Source organism: Vipera berus (genome assembly GCF_964194415.1).
Source record: "Vipera berus genome assembly, contig: HAP1_SCAFFOLD_27, whole genome shotgun sequence".
NCBI lineage: Eukaryota > Metazoa > Chordata > Lepidosauria > Squamata > Viperidae > Vipera > Vipera berus.
The window spans coordinates 256,861-284,114 of NW_027673656.1; the positions used below are offsets into that span (position 1 = coordinate 256,861).

General features: G+C 45.2%; 1 protein-coding gene and 1 long non-coding RNA gene across 2 annotated transcripts in view; both read left to right on the plus strand.

Annotated features, from left to right (window-relative positions):
* The window catches only part of LOC308679194 (vomeronasal type-2 receptor 26-like), a gene marked incomplete at both ends in the record, with an annotated part of 478,617 nt that overhangs the window by 211,050 nt on the left and 240,313 nt on the right, over nt 1-27,254 (plus strand). The gene's annotated exons all lie outside the window — the stretch shown is intronic.
* On the plus strand, nt 131-4,333 carry LOC308679196. Its single transcript, XR_014028720.1, has 3 exons — nt 131-200; nt 1,827-1,908; nt 4,244-4,333. It is a non-coding gene; the product is annotated as an uncharacterized lncRNA (long non-coding RNA).

Below are 27,254 nucleotides of genomic sequence, written 5' to 3' on the forward strand. Positions count from 1 at the left end.
TCCATCTCTTTATCCATAATTCAGATAGTGATTCTTCTGACTAACCAGCAGATCTGGTCTGATCTCTCCGTACTTGATCTTTCAGAACCTTGTTCACATTATCTTCAGCCCAGCTGAAGATGATGTACCGAGAGGCCAACGCATACATGCGGCACTCGGACACGAAGGTGAAGACCATCGGGATGGCTTTCTTCTCGGAGGTGAGCAGACGTTGTGGTGCACCTCCACCTTCTGGAGGCCAAGGAAAGTGGCCCAGGGTTCAGGAGGGCTTTATTGTGCGACACCAGAAGTTATGGAGGCTCCGTCACTGGAGGCTTTGAGGAAGAGGCTGGACAGTCATTTGTCTCAAGTGGTGGAGGCTCTCCTGCCTGAGCCGGGGGTTGGACCAGAAGACCTCCCAGGTCTCCTCTTATTCTCTCAATCAGTGGAATGACTTCTGGATGGAGGGAGGGAGGGAGGGAGGAAGGAAGGAAGGAAGGAAGGAAGGAAGGGAGGAAGGAGCCTCCTCAGGATCCCGTCGGTCAGAGAGTGTCGACTGGCGACCCCCGGGGGGAGGGCCTTCTCGGTGGGCGCACCAGACCTTTGGAACCGTCTACCGGTGGAGCTCCGGATGGCTCCTGACCTTCGCTCCTTCCCCCGTGACCTAAAAACTTATTTATTTGAACAGGCCGGCCTGGTCTGATGGGTTTGGGGTATTTTAATATTAATTTTAATTAATTTTTACTGTAATTGGGCTTCAATATTTAATTCTCCCTTAACTTTTGTACACTGTATTTTTATTGTATTTATTTCCCTGTATACCGCCCTGAGTCCTTCGAGAAAAGGGCGGTATAGAAATTAAATAATAATAATAATAATAAATAATAATAATAATAATAATAATAATAATAATAGTTGTTGTTTTGTTGTTGTTGTTGTTGTTGTTGTTGTTGTTGTTGTTATTATTATTATTATTATTATTATTATTATTATTATTATTATTATTATTATTATCCCAAATTCTATTTCCATTTTGCATTGTAGGCAGTTTTGTACACTTCCAACTATCATTTACACTAACTTTTGCCATACAGTAGCCTCCACATCTGACCATAATGGACCCTCCAGCGGTCACTAAGTGAATGCAGCAGTCCTTAAGCCAATGCCGTGGTCATATATTTAGGATGAACCAGATCTTTTCGTGGTTTCCCTCTACAGGGAGTCCTCGACTTACAACCACAACTTAGCCCCAAATTTCTGTTGCTAAGTAAGATGGTTGTTCAGTGAGTTTTGCCCCATTTTACGACCTTCCTTGCCACAGTTGTTAAGTGAATTTGGCTCCCCCTCTGACTTTGCTCGTCAGAAGGTTGCGAAAGACGATCACCTGAGCCTGGGACACTGCGACCACCGCAAATATGAACTGCCAAGCGCCCAGATTTGGACCGCACGACCGTGGGGATGCTTTAACGGTCATAAGTCTGAAAAATGGGCATGCATTCTTGGCTACAGGATGTTCTCTGCCCTGCGTGCCTTGGCGGCCCTTTGCACCCCTCCGGTGACCCTGAGGACACGGAGAAACCTCTGGGTGTCCTCCAGGACTCTCTGAAGGAAGGCAAGGAGTATAAATCCTCCCCTTCCCCACCCTCCGCTCAGAGCGGAAGAAGCTTCCTGGAGGAGAGGAGAAACGTCTTCAAAGGAAGACAGGAAAGTCCAGTTGCCTGGACTTTGGGACAACCATGACCTGGATGGCGGAGAACCTCCATGGGCATTTCTCTTAGTAGAAGCTCCCAGGAACGTTCTTTTCCTTTGCTCTGCTGATGCTCGGCATCTCTGCTCTTGTTCCTCAGCTCATGTATCACGCCCGAGAGTGGAGAACCTCTGGAGGTTCTCCATGAAGGTCTGGGCTTCCTTCTCCAGCACCCCTTCCAGGTAACAGACGGGAGGGAGGAAGAGAGGGACTCTGGAGGTAGTAGCTGGGGTGACCTCCCTCTCTGGGAAGCCTGCAGTGCTGGGAAGGATAGAGGAAGGAGAAGAAGACCAGTAAGAGGATGGGATGGGATGGGATGGGATGGGATGGGATGGGATGGGATGGGATGGGATGGGATGGAATGGAATGGAATGGAATAGAATAGAATAGAATAGAATAGAATAGAATAGAATAGAATAGAATAGAATAGAATAGAATAGAATAGAATAGAATAGAATAGAATAGAATAGAATAGAATAGAATAGAATAGAATAGAATAGAATAGAATAGAATAGAAAATATGGAATGGAATGGAAGAGAAGAGAAGATAGAATAAAATAAAGAGAATAAAATCATTTATCTGAAATGGTATCAAAGAGCTCTCCTGTCAATCAGGGGGATGAACTAGAAGACCTCCAAGGCCCTTTCCGAGCGGGCCGAGGTTCGTGCCAGGGAGGAAACTGCCCAAGAAGCGAAGGGGGTGCTTGGTGCTTTCTGAGCTTTGTTTTCCTGTGGATGTTTTCTGACCCAGCTAGGTAACATCGTCAGTACTAGAAGCTTTTCTCTGTTTCTTTACAAGCGTTTTGCCCTCTCCGTATTGATGGTCATCACTGATGATGTTACCTAGTTGGGCCGTGAAACGTCTGCCAGAAAACCACCAAGCTCAGAGAGCCCCAGGAACCCCCCAGTTCAGCCCTGAGCTCCACATTTTCCCTTCGGTTGGAACGACTGAACCAGCAGTCAGGCGAAGGACGTGCAGCAGTTCTGAATGACAAAATCTGACCTTGTGCTTCCCCCCCTCCCTACAAAGCTAAAGAGATGGAGATGAAGCCCAAAAACAAAAAGGGGAATGCCGTCAAGTGGCTAACAGAGGACATCATCGGTTCGGGATCAGGAGTATTTTACAATAACATCCCCAAAATGGCTAAGGTAGGTTTCAGTCCAGCCTTTGGCCTTGCTTCTTCTTGACCTTCCTTTCTCGCCTCCTCCGTAGGACCTGGAGATGCTCCAAAAAGCCAATAGAACAGAGGGGAGGGCATGATCCATCCATCTCATACAATCTATGAGACCAATGTAGAAGAATGTATTAGAATCAAGATCATGTGAAGGGTTAAATGCCACTTTATAGTGCCTCAGTAAGGCCACACTGCAAGAAAAGAGCCATGCGCAGAGAGCACCAAGGACCCCGTGGTCCTCCTGATTCCCCACCATCTTCCTCCCACCTCTTTCCTTCCTCTTCCCTCCTCCGTCCTCTCCTTCCTCCCCTCCTTCTCTCCCACTCCATTGTAGCACTGATGCTCTTCCTCGTGGGAAAACTCTGCACGAAAACAACCACGCTCTGAGAGCACTAAGGCCTCCTCCTCCTCCTCCTCCTCCCCATAACCACCCACCCACCCTTCTAGCACTGGGGATGTTACCTTGTTTGGCCATGAAACATTTGCAAAGCTCAGAGAGCAGCAGGTGCTCCACAGTTCAACCCTGAGCTACAAAGATTCTCTTCCGTTTGCTAAACTGCAACCTCAGGTCCTGCACGCCCAGCCAACCAGCCAGGGGGGAGGGAGTCTGGGAGTTGGACAGCTGGTCCTTGACCTACAACCTCAGCTAAGCCCATATTTTATGTTGCTGAGCAAGACATTTTGTAAATGAGCTTTGTTCCCATTTGCGACCTCTCCTGCCACTGCCGTTACCTGAATCACTGCAAATGTTAACTTAGGAACACGGTTGTGAAGGGACTCTGGCTTCTCCCTTGACTTTGCTTGTCAGGAAGTTGCAGAAGGGGATCACGTGACCCGGGACGCTGCAACTGTCACAAGGACACGTCAGTTGCCAAGCCTCCGAATTTTGATTACATGACCGCACAATGGTCATAAGTGCGAAAAACGGCCAGAAGTCATTTTTTTGCAGTTGTAAATTATTGCTTAGAACTCCGAACGGTTACTAAATAAATGGTTGTAAATCGAGGGCCAGCAACATCTGGAGACGGGTTGTTTACTTGTCCTTCCAGGCAGAGGAAGCAAATCTAGGGTCTTCGTCTGGACAACTGTCCTCACAATTGGTGGCAGAGCTTTTCCAGCCGCTCCTCTCCAAAGCTACCTCAGCTCCAGCTGATCCAGCCCGGGATGGTCCCTCTTAGGTGCCTGGTGTCTGTCCCAGCTAGGAAAGCCAAGTAAATTGTGAGAGGTCTCCTGATGCAGAATGGAAAGCGACGCTTTCCTTGGAGACAGCGACCGAAAAGCCCCGTTCCGTCCTCTGCTCCTTCGCTTGGCCACAATTTCTTTATTCTTGTTGCCTAAACAGGTTTCTGCACACCCCAGAATGTCCAGGAGGAAAGTGGATGGATTTCCCTCCCTCCACCAGAAGTCTGCAATCCCAGAAAGTAGTTCCCATCTCTCGTCTCAGGAGAAGGTGAGCGTGCGGAGCTTTTGCCCTTTGGGGGGCGCAATTGTCCAAGGCACAATGCCAACTCGGCGCGGGATAATTCAACCATTCGATTCGTTCCAAGGATTTAAAGAATCATTTTCATTTTTGGCGTTCGCGTTTCCTTTTGTCCCTCCTTTGACACCGTTCCTTTAATGATTCTGTTCCATCGTTTCTTTGAGATTAGTCAGACAAATGAATAGTAGAATAACAGAATTGGGAGGGACCTTGGAGGTCATCTAGGCCAACCCCCCGCTCAGGCAGGAAGCCCTATGCCATTCTGGGCCAAGGGCTGCCCAGTGATGGAGCACCTAGAACTTCTGGAGGCAACTCGTTCCACTGATTATTGTTCTCACTATCAGGAAATTCCTCCTTAGTTCTAGGTTGCTTCTCTCCTTGATGAGTAGCTGACCCCACATTGTCCATTTCCTTTTCCTGGCCCACTGGTGGACCTCCCTACGATTCACTGACTCTTCTCCCAACCTTCAGATTTCACTGTACAGATACTATGGGGTGAAACTTCGGGATTGCAGACAGAAAGACCTGGTGAAAGAACAACTGGAAAGACTTCTGGGTTTTTCATTTTATGAAGAAACAGACAGAGAAGTGAGTGGCAGTGGGGTTTCTGCAGGGCCCTTGCAGACGTTTTGTTACCCAACGAGGTCGCATCATCCCTGCTAGAAGGGAATGGGGTTTGTGGGGAGGAGGAGGAGGAGGAGGAGGAGGAGGGGGGGAGAAGGAGGAGGGGGAGGAGGAAGAGTGGGGAGAGAATGGCAGTTGGAATCTTTAACTCGTTTGAACTGTTTAAATATAACTGACTATAACTGTATTCTGCATGCTCCCTGGATGTCGGTTTCACATTGTATATTAAACCACAGTTCTTTTAACAAACCACTGTCAGATGTATACGCTCCTACGTTATCACAAGCAGAAAGCAGGGCAAAGCCTGCGATAATTTATATACTGCTCAAAAAATTAAGGGAACAGAAAATAAGACATCCTACTATTAAATACAGTACGTTGTGTTGTTTAAGTGTTCCCTTTATTTTTTTTTGAGCAGTATATTTGAAACCAAATGCAGTGTGCTTTATATTGTTCATTAGGCATGGTTCAATTTTTTTTTTAAAAAAAATGGACATTTCATTTAATAATTAGTCCAGTCTGCAAGTCCAAACTGGTGCATCTTAATATTGCAAACTTGCCACGGATAAAGTTTCTCCCCTCTACTTCTGTGTTCTGGGGGGGGGGAAGGGGCTGTAATGGAAAATAAGAAGTATTTAGGGTGTGAATAGCTTTATGGAGAGGACTAAATAAAATGCCACAAAACCGCAGGCTGTCCAGTGCTCTCACCTACCAGCCGTTCATGAAGCCGTTATAAAAATTAGGTGTCTTCCTAATTAGGTGCTTCATCCAGGGATGAAGCAGCCACAAAAAGAGGAGAGAGATGGGAGCCCCAAGGATCCCTCATTTCAACCCAGAGTTACAAATTCTTCCCTTTTATTGAGTAGGATCTGCTTCCATTTCTAACTGTCACTCTTTACGGCAGGATGAGCCGCAGGCTAAAGAAGCTACCTGACTCTCAGCTCAGTCGTGGCCAGCAGCAGGAGGACCCCCAGGAAGGCCACTTTTCTGGCTCCCACCCATCCACGTGCCCTGACCCAGCCAGGCAGAGAGCCACCCAGTTCCTGCCTCTGCTGGTGAAGTCTTCCCCGGCTCCAACAAAGGGCAGGAAGAGGCTTCAGCTGCCACCGCTGGTGCTTCGTGATCTGGGCCGGACGACAACTCCAGGGACAGCTGAGGCAGAAGGCGAGGAGCCCGCTACCTTGCCAAGGGTCGAGGAGAGGGAAAGGCCACCGAGGAGCAGCCTAACCCTGGGGAGAAGACCTTCCAAGGCCCTCCCGCCTTTATATCCAGGTATATCCAGGGCTGGGCTATCTATGGCAGGGCTTTTCAACCAGTGGTACGGGTACCACCACCTGTGGTACATTGGCACCTGGCAGGTGGTACGCGACCATCCTAGAAAAGTGGTAGCAGGGGAGGGGAATGAGCTGAACCGGTGGCAGCACCGCAGAAGCCTGAGCAAGAGACGGCTGGAACTGCAGGGCTGTCAGGGCTGAGCAGAAGCGCCAGGATCAGCGCCAGGCTCTTGTCTCCTCAAATCTCCTTAACTCCACTCCAGTCTCTCCACTCTTCTCCACGCTACACCACTCTCCTCTCCTCCGCTCTCCTCCGCTCTTGGAGGAGCATCTAACCAGCATCACCCTCTCTTGAGGGTGAGCCACATTCTGGAGTCCTTTGCTCCAAACAAGAGTTGCCCACGGGGGTTGGGCAAAAATAGGGGGCTCCAAACTTTAAGACTTGGGGCCTTCGAACTGGAAGGAGTTATAACAAAGGCAATTTATAAGTCAAGTGAAGAAGATAAAAAGGAAGAAGTGAAAAAAAGTTTAGAACAACATAACAACATAGTGACACACTATAAAAATGTCATTAGAGTACAGGATCAGGAGCTTGAGGAATTGAAGAAACAAGTAGAATCATTAAAAATTCAAAATGAACAGTTGCAGACAACAGTTACGCAACAAGTTTCACAAATCCAGCAACACAAGGACCAATATACCCTCCTTAAAATACAGCTAGGTAGTAATGCTAATAGTATTTTGCATAGTTTTTCCTGAGAAATAACTTGCAGGCCATGGGATTTTAAATTGTGTTGAGTTGTATACACTTTCAACAGCTCAAGAATGTGGTAAATTGGCATTAATCATTGACAGACAATAGACTATTTAAGTGCATAAAGTCAATCTCAGAATTTCATCAAGATTATCATCTATAGAGTGGTATTTTTTTTAAGAAACCCCCAAAACCAAAGAGAGATACAGTGGTGGAAACGGATGTGTCCATTTTACTGTGCATTTCTCAAGTAGCCAGGGAATGAAATGTGTCATTCCTGCACTGGTTCCCGGGAGAAGAGCTGGCTAGCTGTGGCAACAGGAATGGCAAAACTAAATTAATTAAAAAGTAAGGCCGGGTAAATCAAACCCAAGGGCCAAGCATTTTTAGTTACTTTTATTTTTAAACCAGTTTGATGATTCGGGTAAAAACCTTAGGGGGCTAATTTCACTCTTGTCTTCACATTTTACAGAATTAAACACCTAGAAGAAAGTCTCCTGAAGCTGCAGGAGGAGAACGAAGACCTCCGCTGCAGAGATCTGCAACGAGCTGGGGAGAACCAGGAGATCCTCAGAGAAAACCTGGAGTTAAAGGGACAACTGGAGAGGTGGGAAATATTTAGAAGGCTAATCTTGACTCCTTCTTACCAATTCAGATTCGTTTACTAGAGCCCTGAGGCCAGATTAAAAACGACGCCCAGAATAAAAAAAATCTGACTTTTTTTTCATCTATCGATATCTATCTATACCTATCTAGCATTCCGTCTGCTCGTTTGGTACACGGGTGGGGGTGGGTGTACGCATACGTAGATGTTTACAAGAGAAAAGCAAAAGCACAGTGTAAAAAAAAATTAAGAAATTGATTACGCTGGGTGATCGAAGTAAAAAAAAATCAGGCGGCTAATTTCTCTCTGGCCTTAAAACTTGCAGGAAGGCAGCCGTCATCGCCACGATGCTAACGGAGCACGAACAGCTCAGGTGCAAAATTGAGAAGGTCAGGAACAAGAACCTGGACTTGATAGATGGCAGAGCGGCCCTCCTCGCCGAGTTCAGGCAACAACTGAGCAGGTGAGAAGCTTGGGCATTTGTCTACTTTCAGAGGGAGAGTTTCCTGACCTCAAAGCTGTGGCCGCTGCTGCTAACCGAAGAGTGTCTTGCTTGTTGGTTGGGATTCACCTCTAACTTTCTGGTTCTTCTAGAGAGAGAGAAATGAGGCTGGACTTGTGTAAGTCCATGAAGGCCGGAGTCCAGCCTGCATCAGAGTCAGCGGGGAAGAAAAACGCTGGCAGAGACGAGACCCGCCAACCCAGGAAGCCGTCGTTCCTCCAGTACCAGCTGAAGGGGGAATGGCTGGAAGCGTCGTTGGAGCGGGTCAAGGCTAAGTCTTCCGGAGAAGCCAGCCAAAACGTCCTCGGATGGCTCCGGGGATCTCTGGAAGGCTGGGACGGAGATCCTTCGGAGGCATCCAGAAACTCCCTGGCCGAATGGCTGCTGGCATCCCTCATCAACATCCACAGGGGATGCCCAGAAGCCGCCAGGGAGGACATGAGAGCTTGGCTGGAGGTCTCCATCACCCACCTGCGGGCAGAAGGGCCGGAAGCATCGGCCCTGACGGTGGAGGACTGGCTGCAGGCTTCCATAGCAGGCCTTGCCAAGGTCAAGCCAGCCGACGCCGAGAGTCCAGGCGGCCCCAGGAAGGGATGGCTTGAAAGGGACCCTGAAGGAAGGCTGTGGCGAAAGATCTCCGGAGAATATTCTGAAGCCCCTTCGGATGTACCTAAACGCCTTCGCCCTTTTGGAGGAGCCCAGGCCGGCCATTGAGAAATGGCTGAGGCAGTGCTTCCCAACCCAGCTGCAACAAGCACACCCAGGCGGCAAGCCGCTTTTCGTCACCTTGCTTGAAATTTGTAAGGACAGCCTGGAGGAGGAAGGAGCCGAAGCCCCCCAGCTAGGGACCCGGGCCTGGCTGGAGGCCTCGATCCGAGGCACGCAAGGGCTGCAGAGGCAGATCTCCTTGGAAAGATCCATCCAGCAGCTGAAGCAGCAGTCCGACGCGGGAGCTGTGGGGGAGATCCTAGACTGGCTCCAGGACTTCCTAAAGGGCCTCTCGTTCACGGAAGATCCTCCCGCACTTCTGGAAAAGTGGCTTGAGTGCTGCGTAAAGAACTTGGAAAAGATCCTGAGGATGAAGAACAAGAGACCCAAAATGGATTCAAACCTCTGAGAGCGCTACAGCTGGCTCCTCCGGCATCGCCCCCTCCCCTCCTCCCTCTTCCCCTTGCCCTCGTCCCCTCCCCGTTGTATATATTCAAGATATTCAAGTATTTTATTCTTATGTATATATGTAGGGGTGGGTGGGTCTGTACATATGTTGTATATAGTTTGTTTTTTTTTTTATTGAAAAGTTTTAAAATACAGTTTTCCCTTAAGAAACCCCCCTTCCCCCTCCCTGCTCCCCCCCTACCTCCCCCCAACCTCCCTCCCTCCCCCCCTCCCTCCACCCTCCCCCTCCCCCCCCCCGACTTCCCAGAGCTAAATACAAGGTATATATATAAAAAGCAATCATAAACAATCATATACTAACAACTATAAGTTCTAAAATCCATCACTCTCTAGCTTATATAGGATAAGACACACCTTAACGATATTAAATATATATAAAAAACTAGAATAAAAAAAAGAAAAAAAACGAAAGAAGACTTATTCAAATGCTACATAAAACTTCTTAACCCTATACTTGTTCTGGATAAACTCAATCCATTTTCTCCATTCCATAATATAGCGTTCTTGCGAATGATCTTTCAAATAAGCCGAAATCTTCGCCATCTCTGCCAGGTCGGAAACCTTTAAAGTCCACTCTTCTATGGTCGGCAGTTCCTCTTTCTTCCAATATTGACCTATCAAAAGTCTTGCCGCCGTAATTAAGTTCAACATCAGCTTAGTGTCCACAACTGTAGCGTCTGCAATTATTCCCAACAAAAAAAGTTGCGGACAAAACTTTATCCTCTGTTTAAAAATCTTCTGCATATTCCACCAGACTTTTATCCAAAAAGCCTTAACCTTTTTACAAGTCCACCATATGTGGAAATACGTTGCATCTTCATCACCACACCTCCAACACTTAGGCTGATAATTCGGATACATACTTGCAAGCTTTTTAGGATCTAGATGCCATCTATAAAACATTTTGTAAAAGTTCTCTCTTAAATTTTGAGCTTGTGTAAATTTTACGTTCCTCACCCAAATCTTTTCCCACATGTCCATTGTAATAACTTCCTGGATATTTTGGGCCCATTTTATCATACAGTCCTTAACAAGCTCTGTTTCCGAGTCAATCTCTATCAATGCAAGGTATATCCGTTTAATATGTGCTGACCCCTGATTTCTAATCTGCTTTATCAAATTTCCATCAGTCATTGTAAATCCATTTTTCTGGTCTTCTTTCCACCTGGCCTGTAATTGAATATATTGAAACCAAGATTGAACAACCTTCTCTTCTCGCAAGAGGCTATATGATTTCAAACACCAAACATTCCTTTCCAGGCTTAAAATTTCCTTGTACGTAGTCACATCATGTTTGAAACCAGCATGTATATTTTCTATTGCGTGTTTTGGAATTGGCCACAATGGTATCTTGCTGCTTAGCTTATGTCTATACTTCTTCCAAACTCTCAGCAATGCCTGTCTTAAAATATGCATCCTAAACACAGTATCTACCTTCTTATCATACAACAAATATGCATGCCAGCCAAACAACAAATCATGGCCCTCAAGATTTAATAACCTCAATTGCGTCAAATTAATCCAATCACTTATTCCTACTAATGCAGCAGCTTCATAATATAATTTAAGATTAGGCAGTTTAAGGCCACCTCTCTCACGAGTATCCTGCATAATCTTAAGTTTAACTCGTGGCTTTTTCCCTGCCCACACAAATTTATTGATACCTCGCTGCCATTCCTCCAGATTAGAATCTTTCTTAAGAATCGGTATCATTTGAAACAAAAATAAAAATTTGGGCAGGACATTCATTTTCACTGCTGCAATCCATCCCAACAAAGACAATTGCAATTTTTGCCAACTCTCCAATTCCTTTTGAATTTTCCCCCATAGTTTTTCATAATTATTTTTATATAGTTTTGTATTAGAGGGCGACAAAATCACCCCCAGATATTTAACCCTTTTAACAATCTCAAATCCAGTTAATCCTTCTAAGAGAGCCTTCTGTGAAACTGTCATATTTCTAGCCAAAATTTTAGTTTTCTGTATATTTACTTTAAATCCAGAAACCTTCCCATATTGTGTTATTATCTCCATCAGGTCCACAACAGAGTTCTCTGGCTGGGTCACTGTAACAACCAGATCATCTGCAAATGCTCTCAATCTATAGTCCTGATCCCCAACTTGTATCCCTTTAATTTTTTCCAAGTTCCGAATCTTAACCAATAGTATCTCTAATGTTAACACAAATAACAAGGGCGATAACGGACACCCTTGCCTTGTGCCCTTCTCAATATTACATGCTGCTGTCAGGCTATTGTTAACTATGATTCGGGCAGTTTGTTTTTGATATAATGCCCTAATCGGCTGTAAAAAATTTTCCCCAAAATCCATTTTATCTAAAACTTTCAACAAAAATTGCCAATTCAATTGATCAAAGGCCTTTTCAGCATCTAAAAAAATTAGCGCTGCAGAGATCTGGTTGTGCCTTTCCAAAAACTCTAACACATCAACTATATGTCTCACATTATTTTTCATTTGCCTACCACTAATAAACCCCGTTTGATCCCCATGAATCACCTGTTGCAGAACCCTCATCAGTCTATTAGCCAAAACCTTAGCAAATATCTTATAATCTGTATTTAAAAGCGATATTGGTCTGTAATTTTTAACTAAAGTAGCATCCTGGTCTTCCTTCGGAATCAAAGAGATAAAAGCTGTTCTCCAAGACGGAGGCACCTTTCCCCCCCTCTGGATTGTCTGGAACAGTTCCTTTAACGGTTTTATCATCTCTAATTGTAAGTTTTTATAATAGGCCGCAGTCAAGCCATCCGTGCCTGGTGCTTTATCCACCTTCAGTTCCTTAATAGCTATAAAAATTTCTTCTTCTGTAATCAGTTGATTAATCCCCTCTTTTTGTACTTGCGTAAGAACCGGGATGCTAGCCTTCTCCAAATACTTATCAATATCTTTTGCATTAATGTCCTCTTTAGTATATAATTTCGAGTAAAAATCCACAAAGGCATCCTTAATAAGATTCTGTTGATACACAACCCTTCCTTTATACTCAATCTTATCTATATTAGATGCCCTTTGTTTTTTCCTCAGTCTATAAGCTAACCATCTGCCTGGTTTATTAGCATTGCAGAAAGTATTATGCCTAGCAAACCGCAGATTGGTCGCCACTTGATCAGCCATTAATTTATCAAATTGTCCTCTTAACAGTCTAATAGCCTCCTTGATCTTCACATCCTCTGGGTTCAAAATCAAAGCCTTTTCTTTTTCCTTTATTTCATTCTCCAGTTCTTTCCTTCTAGTTTCCACTGCACGTCTATGTCTATTATTCATATATATCAACACCCCTCTCATATAGGCCTTGCTAGCATCCCAAACCATATCCATAGAGGTACCCTTATTCATATTAATCTCAAAAAAATCCTTCATCCGCTGTTTGCATTCTTCCACATTTCTCTGATTTCTAAACAAATTCTCATTTACGCGCCATGAGCGCCTATCTCCTTTTTCCTTATCAATCTCCAACCACACTGGACTGTGATCGGAGATAGTTCTTGCGCAGATCTTCACCTTTTTAGTTCTCAAAATAAAATCATTAGTCAACAAAATAAAGTCAATCCTCGAAAAAGATTGGTGTCTATCAGAATAAAAAGTATAATCCTTCTCCTGCAGATGTCTCTCACGCCAAATATCTCGCAATTCCAGGTCATCCTTCATTTCAAAAAAAGATTTAGGCAGTCTAGCGTGACTTGGAATGCGCTTAAAGGCTCCAGCCTTATCCAACTGTACATCCATAACTCCATTCCAGTCCCCCATAAAAATAAAGGATTTATAATCCAACTGGGTAAGCTTTGTATGAAGTAAACTAAAAAAGTCAGCTTGTTGTTGATTCGGTGCATATAATCCAACTAAAAGCGTCTTTTTACCTGCTAACAACAGCTCGATCATAACATATCTTCCATGCTTATCTGCTTCGATTAGATCCGCTGTTAAGGCACTTTTAACATAAACAACCACTCCATTTTTCTTATTCTCTGCAGAAGCAACAAATTGCGTACCCAGCCTCGAGTTCAATAAGTACTTTTGATCCAAAACTCTAATATGCGTTTCTTGCAGGCATATAACATCTATCTTAAATTGTTTTAAATATTGAAAAACTTTCTTCCTCTTCTGCGGTGAGTTTAGTCCATTAACATTCCAGGTTAAAAATTTAGTTGCCATGTATATCCTCGAAAAGCTCTTGGACCACAGCTTTGATAGGACTAACTTCCTTAGGCCGTGCTCCTCCCACAGCTTGGCTATGAATGCGTTGTGAAGAATCTGAAGGCTTTTGCTGATCTTGTTCTTTTATTTTCTTTGCTCGTTTTAAAGCAGCACGTGTCACTCTTTGCTCTCTAGGATCATCCAAAGAAATTGCAGCTTGATCTCCTCCAGCACCAATTTCCTCTGTTTCCTCCTCTTGTTGTTCTTCTTCTCCAGATCCCTTTCCAGCTTCCAGAAGCGTTAATGGGGTTGCTTTTAAGACATTATTGTAGAAATCACGCGCTTGTTTCACAGTAATCAGCCTGTACCTTTTACCTTCATACATCACCATCAGCCCATCTGGAATCTCCCATCTGAACCTTATATCTCTTTGCTTAAGCTCTTGCACAAGAAATGTATAGTCCTTTCTTCCCCTTAAAATCCTTGGAGGAATTTCCTTTAAAACCAAGACTTCTTGTTCAGCAATCACGACCTTAGCATCATAGGCAGCTTGTATAACTTGATCTCTAATTTCTCTTTTTGCAAAATAAACCACCACATCTCTAGGCAATTTTCTCTGTCTAGCAATCCATGAATTCACCCGAAACACTTTGTCCATAGCTGCTCTTATTTCAGATGCTGGCTGGTTCAATACCCCTTCGAGAGCCTCAGAGATCAGCTGCTTTAAATCTTCTTTAACATTCTCTTTTAAACCTCTAATTCTGACAGCAAACTGCATCTGGTAATATTGGGTAAGGCTTAACTCCCTTTCCAATTTGCCTCTTACATTTTCATTCTCCCGTGCTTTTACTTCTAATATAGCATTCCTTTGAGCCAAATCATCCACTTTTTCATCTAAATCTTCCACACATTCCGCCACTTTATGCACTGAAGTCAAAATGTCTACCCTCATCACGCTATACTTCTGTTCCATCCTCTCTTCCATTCTTTCCTCGAATTTCTCCAATTTCTCCTCCATCTGTGCAAATTTATCAGCAATTGATTGATTAATTGATTCCAAAAGTACCTGGGCATGTTTATCCAGAGCATCTCGCAAATCCTTCGATGTCAGCACTTCAGGAGGGTGCAACGCCTGTAATGATGATTGTTGCACCGGCGAGGATCCTCCACTCCGGAGAGTTTTAGAGGGAGGTTTAGCCGCCATCTTTTAATCCTCAATTATGACGCACTTTTAATTAAAGTTTAAAAAGTCCAACAAGTTCGAGAGTATAGTAAAATAATCCTCTTCACCTTTTTCCCTCTTGTACCGCTCTGCCTGCTCCTTTAAATCATAGTCCTTTCTTCAGGCAGGGATGGTTCGCAGACGCCTGGCTCTGCTCCAAAAAATTCGGAGCAGAGACGACGGCCAGCTGGGAGCAACCCAGGCTTCGGGGGAGTTCGATCCTTCAGCCGCCCAAGCTCCAAGCTCAGGCGGCCTCGGAGAACTCTACCCCTACCTGGGGCCTCACCCCCTCCTCTTCTCCCGAGGAGGGGGCTTCAATTTCGCCCGAACAGCTGATCGGCGCTGTTTCGGGCGAAAAAACAAACAGCTGAGCCGCGGGCAGCCAGGGGAGGCTGTCTTCGGCGCCGCGCCGCCACCGGAAGTCTATGTATATATAGTTTGTTTTAGGTGTTATGCATAGGTTTCACTTTTGAGAGCGGTAAAAAAAAAGTCACAATAAAGATTCTTATCTTATTATCTGATCTTATCACCTCCCCTGCCTATCCTTCAAAACCACTCTGTAAGAAATTCACTGCTTTTGGGGTGGGAAAAGTTTAAAAACTAAAATCTACTTGAAAACCCCAGGTGTGGCTTTCGACAATGGGAGGTTTTGTTCACACAAACCTAATGCAATATGGAAAAAAAAATTGACATAGAAGGATACTTTGGATACTGAAGGGAAATTAAAATCTAAATGAGCTTTTAGGCCAGGGGATTGAATTATCATAGTGGCCTCGATTGCAAATGCAATCGAGATATGATAAAGATGCAAAAAAATATATGGCTTTCATAAAGGAAAGAATGTTTGATCAGATATTGTTGATGTCTGATGAAAAACTGATTAAGAAACTATAAAACTTTCTATTAAATTTGAAAATGGAGGATGAACAAGCAAAAGATACAATGATAGAGTGGGCAAGAAACTTTGGGTATAATGTAGAATTAGAGAAATGGCAAAATCTTTGGGAAGGAAATTATAAGTTGACAATGGCAACTTCTTATAAAGAAAACGTATATAAAATGTTTTATAGATGGCACTTGCCACCTGCTAGATTAGCAAAAATGTTTAAAAATATGTCTAGTAAATGGACAGGAATGGGTGAATTTAATTCAGATGACCATCAGGTATACTACTGCGGGCAAGAATCCCTGAGAAGAAATGGAGTAGCCTTCATAGTCAATAAAAGAGTAGGAAAAGCAATACTGGGATACAATCCTCAAAATGACAGAATGATCTCAGTTCAAATCCAAGGCAAACCATTCAATATCACAGTGATATAAACAGAGAAGCACTCAGCTTCATCTGGAAAGGAGAGAAAGGTACAACCAAGAGCAGAGCCCCTACCTGTCCCAAAACTTGTTCCCAGAGAGCTTGACCCAAAGAATTTATCCTTTCCTGATACCAGATCCTTTGCATGTGGCTTCAAACTGATGTCTACATCAAAGTCAAAAATTGTAGAAAGAGCATCACAGGTCTCAAAGGCCCAAATAGTCATAATTACAAAGCAGCTTCTCCTCTTGGGATCCTAAACTTTTTCTTGGGTCCATGTGCAGAGGAGAGGCTGGAGAAAAGCATGTTAGTGAAAAATCACAGATATACCCCTGGGGGCCCTGTTCTCTTGTGGTTGTGGGTCCTTCCTGTCGGGACATGTCCAGAAAGTGATGCTGGAGAAGAGAGAGCAACACCCAGGGAACTGACTTCTGCTGTCCTTCAACATGGCCTCTTGTCTTCAGAGACTGCTGGGAAGGTCACCCAGAGCGATGGAGTTTGGTGCCACTTTAAGTTAATGCCATTTAACTCTGGTGTTGCCTGTCTTCTAATGACAAGGAGGCCATCAGGCAACCCTTGAACTCTGCCCAATGTTAAGAGGAGGCCCTGTTCAGAATCCCATATATTAATCCTAATTGCAACTGATTTTAAAATTGCTTGTGCCTGAAGTGAAATTTCACTTCCCATCTTTTCTAGCAATATTACGTTTTACATAAGAGCTCATTAAGAAGCAAAAGCTGCTAAGTGCCTCTATAGATCTATTCCTTTAGCAGAAAGGAAAAATTATGACACGTGAGGGGTATTGTGCACCTCGTAAAGGTTGTCCACCTCTGGACCAAAAAGGCTTTGGCATCTGATCTTTCCTTCAATTGTATCCTGGACAGCATCTCTCCTTGCCAGGTGCCCCTTCGGCCTGGCAAATAAACCTCAAAGGAAGCTAAGGGAAGCCAGCCAGTTCTAAGAAAGGGATGGGCTAGAGAGGATCCAGGATAGAGAAGAGAGGGAGGGGAGGTGGTGGATCGGGAGCTGGGTGATCCACTTGATCCGTTTATCCTTGGAGAGAGATATTCAAAGGTCACCTCTAGTGCCTGCAACAAACTAATGCAGTCTTCACGATTTTCAGATAGGGAGCCAGTTGAGCATCCCTTCCATTTGTTTTCTCCTCCTTTTCCTCCTTCCCTCCCTCCCTTCTTCCAACTCCCCTCCTCTTTCTTACCCCCCTCCCCAGCGGGGTAAAGGCACCTAGCGAAATAGGTGTCAAACTCACCGTTTTGCGACACATCACAATTCTTTTTTTTTTTTTTTTGCCTTGGGTTAGGCCCGTGGCACATCCGGCCTGTGGCCCAACAATTGAAGATCTGCTTTAAAGATCCAAGTCATCTAACAGGATGGCAGGGAATTTCATCTACAGGATGAAGGTGAAGCCCTCCAGTCGAGGTAAGATAAAATAAATAAAAAAAGAGAGACATTCTAATGCTTCACTTGAGGAGGCAAAATAGTAGAACAGCAATTACTCCACCCTGGATAATAAAACAGTTGAGAAGTGGATTAACGAGGCCTCTTTTGAATGCTCAAAAAATGAACAAAATCCATCAAGGGGCGGGAGACAAAATTATGAGAAATTTGGGTAGATTTTAATAGTTTATTTCAATAGCAATGGACCACGAGACGGCAGTATTTTAGATGTATGATAAATAAATGTATGAGTGCAATCCCCACCTCTTTATTGACTTTTTATTGCATCTTGATTGCCTAGCCATCATGGACGTATGCTATTTATATGCTTATATATACCAGCGTGTCGAGGTAATTATAATTTAGTAGCTGATGGGCAGAAGTGATATATGAGAGAGCAGGGTATTTTGAGGGTGGGCGGGTGGGTATTATTCCTTTAAGAGAATGGCAGTTGGAATCTTTAACTCGTTTGAACTGTTTAAATATAACCGACTATAACTGTATTCTGCATGCTCCCTGGATGTCGGTTTCACATTGTATATTAAACCACAGGTCTTTTAACAAACCACTGTCCGATGTATACGCTCCTGCGTTATCACAAGCAGAAAGCAGGGCAAAGCCTGCGATAATTTATATACTGCTCAAAAAATTAAGGGAACAGAAAATAAGACATCCTACTATTAAATACAGTACATTGTGTTGTTTAAGTGTTCCCTTTATTTATTTTTTGAGCAGTATATTTGAAACCAAATGCAGTGTGCTTTATATTGTTCGTTAGGCATGGTTCAATTTTTTTTTAAAAAAAATGGACATTTCATTTAATAATTAGTCCAGTCTGCAAGTCCAAACTGGTGCATCTTAATATTGCAAACTTGCCACGGATAAAGTTTCTCCCCTCTACTTCTGTGTTCTGGGGGGGTGAAGGGGCTTTAATGGAAAACAAGAAGTATTTAGGGTGTGAATAGCTTTATGGAGAGGACTATTACCCCCCGTAGATAGGGCTCACAACTTGGGAGTCCTCCTAGATTCACAGCTTTCTTTAGAAGAACATATAGTAACTGTGACTAGGGGGGCCTTCGCCCAGGTTCGCCTGGTGCGCCAGTTGCGGCCCTATCTAGACCGTGATGCCTTGTGTACGGTCACTCATGCGCTCGTGACCTCTCGTTTAGACTACTGCAACGCTCTCTACATGGGGCTGCCCTTGAGGACCACTCGGAGGCTCCAACTGGTACAGAATGCAGCCGCGAGAGTTGTGTTGGGAGTTTCCCGATACTCCCATGTTACACCTCTGCTCCGTGAGCTGCATTGGCTGCCAGTTGTCTTCCGGATGAGATTCAAGGTGTTGATAATGACCTACAAAGCCCTACATGGCATGGGTCTGGAATACCTTAGGGAGCACCTGCGGCCGGCATCAACTTCCCTCCGCCCAGTGCGCTCCCACAGAGAGGACCTCCTCAGGGTGCCACCAGTCAAAGAATGTCGACTGGTGGCCCCCAGGGGGAGGGCATTCTCTGTGGGCGCGCCGGATTTGTGGAACCGTCTTCCGGTTGAGCTCCGGATGGCACCCGACCTTCGCTCCTTCCGGCGCGATCTAAAGACCTACTTGTTCAAACAAGCAGGCCTGGCCTGATGGGTGATGGGTTTGGGTTTTACTGTTGTTTAATGTATTTTAACTTATTGCTGTAGTTTTTGGGCATCTTGTTTAATCTCTTTTAATATTTGTATTCTTGTTTTTTAACATGTATTGCCCTGTTCACCGCCCTGAGTCCTTCGGGGGAAGGGCGGTATACAAATAAAATAAATAAATGAATAAATAATAAATAAATAAATAAATAAATAAATAAATAAATAAATAAATAAATAAAATGCCACAAAACCGCAGGCTGTCCAGTGCTCTCACCTACCAGCCGTTCATGAAGCCGTTATAAAAATTAGGTGTCTTTAATCGCAGTCAGTTAAGTTAGTCGTTTTAAAGATGTGTCATTTTTCCCCCCAGTGGCACCGGAGGTCCAGGTGTCCCTGCCTCCAATACAGCTAGGGCGTCAGCCGTCTAGCACCCATCATCCCCCTCAGGTAAGCAATCTAAATCTTCTGAGGAAAGTTTTGAGTGTCCATCACCAAGGAACACAAGGGGGTTTCATGAACACAAGGGGGTTTCATGCAGGGCTGGTGAGATTTTAGAAGGGAATGTATTCCACTCTTGGTGCATAAAAGAAAAAACCCATTTTTCTTTTAATCAGGAGAGGTTTTATATATAGAGAGAGAGAGAGCCTGAAAGATTTTCATGTCATAATAAGATGTGAAGAAGACCGATGTGAGTGTAGGGGCAGTTGGGAAGGAATGAGCTGATATTTGAGTATATTCCTCACCTGCTGTGTATTTTGACTTTTCCAGACCTCTGGAACATCGGGAAGGCTGAGCAGCGCCAGGGGCGAGAGTGCGGCGTAAGTCTACACTGACAATGGGGCTGGCCATTGCATAAAAAATATGTCAAATGAAGATTAGCACTGGGAGTTTTAGAAAGTTTAGCATTTCTTACAATGCAAACTGGCCATGGAGGAGAAGACATGCAAAGCAGGCCAGGCCAAGATAAATCACTTCATTCCCCCCCCAACCTTTTATTATTCAATTCAATTGGAAAAAACCAACAAAGCTTTTAGGAGGGAAAATGACAATACAAAATGTACGGTAACATGGCCGCATAAAGATGCCACCTTCAAACGAATCCCTTGTCGAAGCACCTTGGGATTTTAGGACAGCATCCAGTCTTGTGGCATTTAAGAGCCTGTCAACATGGCACACCTGGCCTTGGGCATTTTTGCCCATTCTTCCTTGCAAAAGCGGTCCAAAATTGTCAGATTTGGGGGTGGGGGTGGAGTTCTGTGCAAAGCCCTCTTCCTGTCTCTCCCCCCCCCCACTCCCCAGATTTCCACTTGGATTCAGCTCTCGGATCTGCCTGGGCTACGCCAAAACTTTGGTCATCTTCTAGTGAAGCCATTGTGGTGTTGATCTGGAGGCATGGTTTGGGACCTTGCGGCACTGGAAGGGGAAATTCCCCTTCATCGTCAGCATTTTAGCAGAAGCCTGAAGGTTTTGTGCCAAAATTGAACCCAATACTTGGAAATTGACTGCTACTTTGTGCCGAAATTGACCGCTACTTGGAAATTGACCGCTACTTGGAACTGCTCGTAATTCCCTCCACCTTGGCAAGGAAGCGAAGGTTGGAGACAGGACGGAAGTTGTTTAAAACAGCTGGATCCAATGCCGGTTTCTTGAGGAGGGGCCTTACCACCGCCTCTTTCAAGGCGGCAGGGAAGTACCCCTCACTCAGTGAGGCATTGATAACTGCTAGGAGCCAGCCTCGTGTAACCTCCCGAGATGCATAGACTAGCCAGGAGGGACACGGGTCCAACAAACATGTGGCGGCACTTAGTTTCCCCATGATCTTGTCCACTTCATCCGGAGTCACAGGATCGAACTCTTCCCAAATGTACTCGGCCAAATTCATCATTTTCCTCTCGTCAGATACTGCCCAGTCAGAGTCCAGACCAGCCCGAATCTGAGCAATTTTGTCCACCAGATATTTACTAAATTCTTCAGCCCGTCCATGTAGGGGGTCCTCTCCCGTCTCTTGATTTAAAAGGGAGCGGACCACTCTAAATAGGGCGGCCGGGCGGTTATCTGCTGACGCAATGAGGGTGGTGAAGTAGGCGCGCTTTGCCACCCTCATTGCCACAAGATAAGGTCTAGAAAAGGATCTTAACTGTGTTCGGTCAGACTCAGACCGACTGGTTCTCCAAATGCTCTCTAGGCCCCTTCTCTGGCGTTTCATCTCCCGCAGGTCCTTGGAGAACCAAGGAGCGAGTCGGGACTTGCGCCGGGTCAGAGGCCGCAAAGGGACAACGCGGTTGAGAGCCTCTGAAGCAGCCTGTTGCCAGGCATTAACTAAGGACCCGACCGGGTTGTGGGAGAGGGAGGTGGGAATCGGTCCAAGCGCCATCTGGAATTTATCTGGGTCCATCAGGCGCCTGGGGCCGAACCACCTGGTCGGTTCCGCCTCCTGACAGCAGGGGGTGACGTGACGGAGGCCCAACCGCAGGAGATAATGGTCTGTCCATGAAAGGGGTTGTGATGTTGCAGTAACCCCACCCAGTCCATTTAGCCATTGCCCAGAGATAAAAATAAGATCAGGCATGTTTCCTCCCTCGTGAGTTGGGTCCTGAGTAATTTGAGTCAGGTCCATGGCCGTCATGGAAGCCATGAACTCTCGGGCCACTTCTGATGCACTGCCCAGGGAAGGTAGATTAAAGTCTCCCAGTACCATAAGTCTTGGAAATTCGACCGCCAATCCTGAGATGGCGTCAAGTAGCTTGGGTAGAACCGTTGCTGTGCAGCTTGGAGAGAGGTATACCAGAAGTAGGCCCAACTGACCACCAGGACCCCATCTTAAGAGGAGGGATTCACATCCGTCTATCTGAGGGGCAGTGGCCTCCCGCGGATGGAGGGTTTCTCTGATAACGACCGCCACGCCACCTCCCCTACCCTGAGCTCGAGGTTGATGTAGCACATGGAAACCTGAAGGGGATAAATCAGTCAGAGGGACCCCTCCCTCTGGGCCCAACCAGGTTTCCGTGATGCACGCCAGGTCTGCGTCTTCCTCCTCGATCAAGTCATGGATGAGGGGAGCTTTATTCACAACAGACCTGGCATTAAAATAGATCAGCCTGAGCTCAGGTGTCTGCCCTCCCTCTTCCCCAGGACAGCAGGTGAGAGCCAGAGGGTCAGAGCGCGCCACAGCTTGAAGATAGCGGGGGCGTGATCTCAGATTACGATATGGCCCTCTGCTCATCCATCTGCTGACATTCCCAATTACCGTGGGGATTGGTATCCCTATCCCATCCCCCTGGGTCACAAGACTCTCCCCGGCCCTCACATTGCCGCGGCCATTGGCCAACCTAGATTGAGACAGGTCCGGTAGGATCTTCCCCTCATTCTGCCGGGCCTGACCCTCCCCCCTCCCTAACCCTTCAAAAAATTTTTAAAAGGAAACCCAAAAGCCTCTTTTTGGCGCCATGCTACCTCTCGGGGTCCCAGGACCCGTCATTTTTGCCCATTCTTCCTTGCAAAAGCGGTCCAAAATTGTCAGATTTGGGGGTGGGGGTGGAGTTCTGTGCAAAGCCCTCTTCCTGTCTCTCCCCCCCCCCACTCCCCAGATTTCCACTTGGATTCAGCTCTCGGATCTGCCTGGGCCACGCCAAAACTTTGGTCATCTTCTAGTGAAGCCATTGTGGTGTTGATCTGGAGGCATGGTTTGGGACCTTGCGGCACTGGAAGGGGAAATTCCCCTTCATCGTCAGCATTTTAGCAGAAGCCTGAAGGTTTTGTGCCAAAATTAAACCCAATACTTGGAAATTGACTGCTACTTTGTGCCGAAATTGACCGCTACTTGGAAATTGACCGCTACTTGGAACTGCTCGTAATTCCCTCCACCTTGGCTAGAGCCCCAGTTCCAGTTGAGGAAAAGCAGCCCCAAAGCCTGAGTCTGCCACCACCGTGCTTGCGCTTGGGAGTGTGGCGAGTTTGGTGCTTTGCAAGATGTGGAGGCCAAGGCTTTTGCTGTAAGAGGCAACTGAATAAAGGTCAGAAAACCCCCACTGAACAGCTTGAACTTTTCAGGGGCTTCAGCAGAGTCCCCTTAGTTGATTTTTAACATCCCTTTCAATGTGATTGACCAATTCTGAAGACAGCCAGATCCCTCTTTGTAAGAGGCTGTGAACACTTATACAGCCAAATCATTCCATTGTTTTTTTTAAAAAAATTCATTTTCCCCCTTCAAAGATTTCAATTTCCTTTTCCACTTGACTCGCACATCTTATACGTTATATTAAAGGAGGAAAGCATTCTGAGGTGATTTAACTTGGTCTGATTATTTTTACATTTCCAAAGCCTGGCGTTTTAATAGGGGTTCTTTGCTAAACACTGAAGTGAAAAAAACCATTACTTAAGTAACCCAACTCTTATAAGCGTAGCGAGGCTAAGCTTAATATTTAAGTAGCTCAGCAAATCCCTTAAGGCTCTCCCGGAGGTGTTAGATAAAGTCCATGAAATTGTACAGATTTCTCACTTTTACCGAGCATTATTTCTAAAAGACCCAATTAATGGCTAAAGCCTTGTCTCCTGCAAGGAGGGGTTTCTGACTGTTGTACAGTGTTGTAAGGCAACACTGAATTTACGCACACGCAAACGTAAAGGTATTTTTTTAATCTTTTCCAATTGAAGAAAAAGTTTGATGGTTCAAGTTAAAAAACAACAACAACTAAGGGGCTAATTTCTCTCTGCTCTGCATATTTACAGCAAGGCCAGGTTTTCAGCAGATGAGGAGCTCCTGGCAGAACACACCCAGCTTGTGCAGCAAAATCAAGAACTCTGCAGAGAGCTGGAGGAGAAACGCAGCAGGCGAAATCCTTGGTTTTATCTCTGCTGTTCATTGGCCTCAGTTCTGGGCATCCCCCTTTGTTCTCACCAGTTCGGCCTTCTCCGCCCTTCTGTCCCAGCTAGAAGCTTTGGGAATTTGGTTTGTGCCTGTTCTGGTGTGTAAGAGAAAAAAGGGGGAAAAACGTGTTTAAGATCTGAAGATTCCTTTGCGGCACTAATGGATTGTGCAATGCTAAATACTGAAAGTAAACATTCACTAATTAACCTGTACTGAAATAATCACACTCCAGCGTTGTTAACCTTAAGACTGAAGAAGAGAAACAAATCCCTTGAGAACGCAGGGGAGAGATAGATAAGATCTACGGATGTGTCCATTTTACTGTGCATTTCTCAAGTAGCCAGGGAATGAAACGTGTCATTCCTGCACTGGTTCCCGGGAGAAGAGCTGGCTAACTGTGGCAACAGGAATGGCAAAACTAAATTAATTAAAAAGTAAGGCCGAGTAAAACAAACCCAAGGGCCAAGCATTTTTAGTTACTTTTATTTTTAAATCAGTTTGATGATTCGGGTAAAAACCTTAGGGGGCTAATTTCACTCTTGTCTTCACATTTTACAGAATTAAACACCTAGAAGAAAGTCTCCTGAAGCTGCAGGAGGAGAACGAAGACCTCCGCTGCAGAGATCTGCTACGAGCTGGGGAGAACCAGGAGCTCCTCAGAGAAAACCTGGAGTTAAAGGTGTAAAGTCGCGTGCTTCACATAGAGACAGACACAGAGCTGGGGTAAAGATGAGTTTATTCTGAACAGAACGAACTGGGGAAACAGGGAAGCCTGGCGTCTATTTGTACCTGCCCAGGTGGATGGCATCCAATCAGTTCAAACCTGACAATGGGTGTAGATCCTGGCTTCCCACCAGGCTGACCATGCCTGGGGCTGTCAACAGCTTAAGTCATTAGGCTTATCCTGAGTGAGCAGTCATCGCCCGGAGCTGTCCAGCCCCTCTGCTGATCTGCACCATCAGCCTCCTGCTGTGCTGTCCTTTGTGTATGCTGGGAGGCATACACTGCAAAAGGGACAACTGGAGAGGTGGGAAATATTTAGAAGGCTAATCTTGACTCCTTCTTACCAATTCAGATTCGTTTACTAGAGCCCTGAGGCCAGATTAAAAATGACGCCCAGAATAAAAGAAATCTGACTTTTTTTTTTCATCTAGCGATATCTATCTATACCTATCTAGCATTCCGTCTGCACGTTTGGTACACGGGTGGGGGTGGGTGTACGCATACGTAGATGTTTACAAGAGAAAAGCAAAAGCAGTGTAAAAAAATTAAGAAATTGATTACGCTGGGTGATCGAAGTAAAAAAAAAATCAGGCGGCTAATTTCTCTCTGGCCTTAAAATTTGTGCAGTGATTCACTTAACAAATATGGTAAGGAATAACTAGTTAGTAGTTATTTTATTAATATTTTGACCATGGTGAGTTAAAGTGCGATAGAATTTAATGTTTTATTGTTGTTAGCATATTTTAGATTATGTTTGTTTGTATTTTTATACCCTGTATTCAGCTCTGGGAAGTCGGGGAGGGGGAGGAGGGGGGTTTTTTGTATTCAAAAATGTATTGTAAAACTTTTCAATTAAAAAAACACCAAATATGGTAAGGAAGCTCATAAGATGGGTAAAAACTCACTTAACAAACGTCTCACTTAGCAACATAAATGTTGGGCTCAAATGTGGTCGTAAGCCCAGGACTACCCGTATCGTTTATCCTTTTTTCCCCCTGGGTGTTTTATTGCTTATCTTTTGAGGTCACCTCAAGGACCTTTTTCAAGGTTGGGGACACACAAATTTCTTTCCAAACCCACCAAGAAAGTGTTTTTGGGGGACCTGGTGGCCCTTCCTCTGGTTGTGGGGATGGGCTTAGTGTGCTCTGTGGCCCCTTTGACCTTCCCGTCTCCGAAGCTTTGGAGGTCCAGTCGGGGGTCCTGAGTTCCAGGTCTATCTGGGTCAGTCATGTGGGGGTTTCATTTCTAATCTGGAGGGGGCCCCATTGACAGGCCCCCCTTGGCCCAGGAGGGGGAATTGGGGATTGGATAAAGGGGGGAGCTGAGAGACAGGTGGGACCATCCGGATGGAGACGGGAACCATTTTTGCTAAACTTGTTTAGCACAGGCCCATCAGCAATTGCCGGTTGATGAGGCCACAGCCGCGGCTCAAACGATCGTGACTCACAGAGGGGTGTTCAAAGTTAAACACTTATAGTTTGGAGGTATTTTCCAAGGGATTATGGAACGTACACTTAAGGGTATCCAGGGCGTCTGCCCTTATTTTGATGCTGTTCTTATGGCAGGGGAATCCCCAGAAGTGGTTGGCCAGAAGGCTCAGGGCTGTTGTGCAGAGGCTTCGTGAAGCAGGCCTCAAATTAAAAAAGAACAAGTGTAGTATTGGGGTTTCATCAACAGAATTCTTGGGGTTCCGAATTGATGCTAATGGCATTCACCCCGCTGATTCTAAAGTGAAGGCCATTAACATGGCTGCTAGGCCCAAATCAAAAGGAGAGCTTCAAGCATTTTGGGGTCTGCTAAATTTTTATCACACATTCCTACCTCATAAGGCAGCAATAGCAGAGCCCCTCCCCAGGTTGCTGGACAAAAAAAGCTCCTTGGAAATGGACTAACTTACACAAAAAACGTTTCCAGGATTTGAAAGCACTTATGTCGTTAAAGTCCACTGTAACTCATTACACAGAGTCTAAACCTGTATGTCTTGCATCTGACGCATCTCCCTATGGGGTGGGGGCAGTCTTAAGCCACTTAGAAAAAATGGGAAACAGGTTCCTATAGCATTTTAGTCAAGGACCTTGTCCTCTGCTGAGCGCAACTATGCTCAGATTGACAAAGAGGCCCTGGCCATAGTTGCTGGAATTAAAAAAAAATCATGATTATTTATATGGCAGACAACCCCCCCCACATACTCTCTCCAAGAATGTTGAGATGGTCTATTTTTCTGTCTGCATACAATTTTAAATTAATTCATAAACCAGGAAAAGAAATGGGCCATGCTGATGGCCTCAGCAGACTACCACTGCCACTAATGGATCCAGATCCAGCTAGAATACTGTCCATACAGGACATACCTGAGTTTCCCCTCCATGCAGGGGACATTGCTGCTGAAACTGCCACAGATAAAATACTTTGTAGACTGTTGTCATGGGTATACATAAGCTGGTTGGAAAAAAGTCCAGGCTCTGAATTTCAAAGTTATTTTGTCAGGAGGCATGAGTTGTCTGCATATAAAGGGTGCATTTATGGGGGAATAGAGTCATAATTCCCAGTTCCCTAGGAGACAGGGTCTTACACTCATTACA